Raw genomic sequence first — 3,143 nt, 5'->3', positions numbered from 1 at the left:
TTGACTGCTAACCAGAAGGCTGGCAGTTCAAACCCACCAGCCACTCCTCGGAAGGAAGATTGGGCAATCTATTTCTGTAGTGATACTGCCTCAGAAACCCAAGGAGGGGTCACTATGAGTTGGGTCCGACTCGACAGCATATAACAACAACAACTTTTTCTATGTCTTGATCAAATTAAATATCGTGAAAACAATATCCTCCTTGTAAATGTGGAAGAAATTGCCTATGGACCGCTCTGGGCATAACGCCTTTCAGTAGATTGTGATCTTTGACAGTTTTTCCAGTATCTCCTATTGTCATGGGTCTGTTCATACATCATGATTCATTCTGAATTAATTTTGGGGTTTTGGCTCCTAGAATATAATTTATTTTATTTAGGTTTAAACATTGGGTTAGGAATAGATTTAGTATTTCCTCTGTTATCTTGATTAGATTATCTTTTCTTGATTAAATTTGGGAGAGGAGTTTTGCTAGTTTTATTTGTTTGCTTGGCCATTCATTCTTCAATTATGACTTTGGTTGTTTTTCTTCCTGGAAGTTTTTACAAATGCACCTGCTTTCATTGAGTTTACAGTCTAGTTAAGCAAACACTATTTGGTAGAAAATTAGAGTTTCTTTTAAAAATGCTTTATTGTGTTTATATGCTTATGGTTAGCAGCCAAATGCCTTAGGCTCTACTCTACTAGAGCTCCCACATACAAACATGTTGTTGTTGTTGTTATGTAAATATATATTGTGTATATATTGTGTATATATATATATATAATAAAACCTTTACCAATTCAACATTTTTTACTTGTACAATTTAGTTACATTGTATACATTCATCATTCTGGGCAAGCTTCACTACTCTGCATTTCCAAATTATTGCACCATAACAGAAACTCAGTGCCCCCTAAACAAAGATTCCCCCTCTCTCCACTCCTCTTATTCCTGGTAACCACTAAGAAACTTTGGCTCTATACATGTACCCATTTCATGGAAGTGGTATCATAAAGTATTTGTACTCTTGTCAGTAACTTATTTCACTCAGCAAGATGTTTTCAAGATTCTTCCATTTTGTAACATGTATCAGGAGCTCATTTCTCTTTATGGCAGAGTAATATTCCACTGTACGTATGTACCACATTTCATTTATTCATTTATCTGTTGATAGACGTTTAGGTTGTTTCCATCTTTTGGCTATTGTGAATAGCGCTGCAATGAACATTGGTGTATAAGTTTCTGTTAGTTTTCTTGCTTTCAATTCTTATGGGTACATACCTAGGACTGAGATTGCTGAGGCATATGACATATTTACGTTTAACTTTTTGATGAACTGCCAAACTGTTTTCCACAGTGGCTAAACCATTTTGCATTTCTACCTGCAATGATGAGCATTCTAATTTTTCCACATTTTCACCAATAAGTGTTATTTTCTGCTTTTTGGATCATTGCCATTTGGCTTAGGCTGGGTTCTCTAGAGAAGCAAAATCAGTGAAACATACATATGTATGCCATCTACATATACATACAAACATTAAAAAAAAAAACACCTCACTGCTGTCGAGTCGGATCCAACTAATAGCGACCCCTCCTTGGGTTTCTGAGGCAGCATCTCTACAGAAGTAGATTGTCCAATCTTCCTTCTGAGGAGTGTCTGGTGGGTTTGAATCACCAGCCTTATGGTTAGCAGCCAAATGCCTTAGGCTCTACTCTACTAGAGCTCCCACATACAAACATGTTGGTGTTGTTGTTGTTGTTGTTATGTGCCGTCAAGTTGGACCCGACTCATAGCGACCGCTCTTAGGTTTCTGAGGCAGTATCATTATGGAAGTAGATTGCCCCATCTTCCTTCTGAGGAGTGGCTGGTGGGTTTGAACCACCAGCCTTCTGGTTAGAAGTCAAATGCCTTAGGCCCTAACCTACCAGAGCTCCCACATACAAACATAGATACACATATATCAGACAGTGTTTCACTACTATTCACTGTCTGACAACTGTGCTGCAGTGAATTACTTGGTATGGCTTTCCTAGCCATAGTCTTTGTAACTCCCACCAGATTACTGGGTGTGACCATGCAAATAAGGGGTATAGAACTCTAATGTGAGGAGTGGTTAGTTGTGCTATGCTGCTGGCCTTAAAACGAGCCTTCCCAGAGGCAGAGGGGAGACTCTCACTGCCATCAAGAGAGAAGACCTGGAATTGGAGTGGAGTGTGTCCTTAGATCCAAGATCCCTATGCTGGACCTTCTTGGCAGAGATGCCACAGCAGAAAGGCCCAGCTGAGAGATGGCGGCTGTGGAACCAAGAGGCATGGGACAGAACAGTGGACTTTCTGGCCCACGGATGGAGAAAGCTGAGCTGAGTGCCCTTCTGCAGGAGGCTCGCTATCAGAGTAAGGTGCACCTGGGTGTACCTATCGGCAGAGCTAAAAGAGCTTTGTAACACTTGCCAGAGCATGGCAGAGGCCAGGCCAGAGAGGCCAAGGCCCAAGGAGGCAAGCCAGAGGGCATAGCAGAAGGGAGACTGTCCTGATGGAAGAATTATATCCCAAGAAATTTCCTGAACCTGAATGGTAACCTGTTATTTCCCTAATAAATCCCATAACTGTGAGTATTGTGTGTGAGTTCTGTGTGGCCATCGCAACAAATTATCAAACCCACCAGAGAAGTAGTGAGGGACTGTTGGTGTAAGAGTTGCTAAAAAGCTTGGATGGTGATAAATGTCTGGCCTTAAAGGAATAAGTCTTGGGCTGCTAATAGTAATTCTGTCTCCCCCTCTTTAGGTTGGAGGTCAGAGGATGCTAGCTCCATGCCCTTTTTGCAGCAACATACACACAGAGACATTTATCTCAAAGAAATGGCTCACAAGATTGTGTTGTTGTTAGGTGCCGACAAGTTGGCTCTGACTCCTAGTGACCCTGTGTACAACAGAACGAAAACTTCCTGGTCCTGTGCCACCCTCACAATCCTTGCTATACTTGAGCCCATCATTGCAGCCATGTGTCAGTTTATATTGTTGAGGGTCTTCCTCTTTTTTGCCGACCCTCTTCTTTACCAAGGGAACAGTCCCTTCTGACAACATGACCAAAGTAGGTGAGACGAAGTCTGGCCATTCTCGCTTCCAAGGAGCATTCTGGCTGCACTTGTTCCAGGACAGAT

This window comes from Orycteropus afer, unplaced genomic scaffold (genome assembly GCF_000298275.1).
Source record: "Orycteropus afer afer isolate SDZICR_OR568_19922 unplaced genomic scaffold, OryAfe1.0 scaffold00188, whole genome shotgun sequence".
Taxonomy (NCBI): Eukaryota; Metazoa; Chordata; class Mammalia; order Tubulidentata; family Orycteropodidae; genus Orycteropus; species Orycteropus afer.
The sequence above is the reverse complement of the archived record's forward strand: the minus strand, read 5'-3'. Positions refer to the sequence as shown.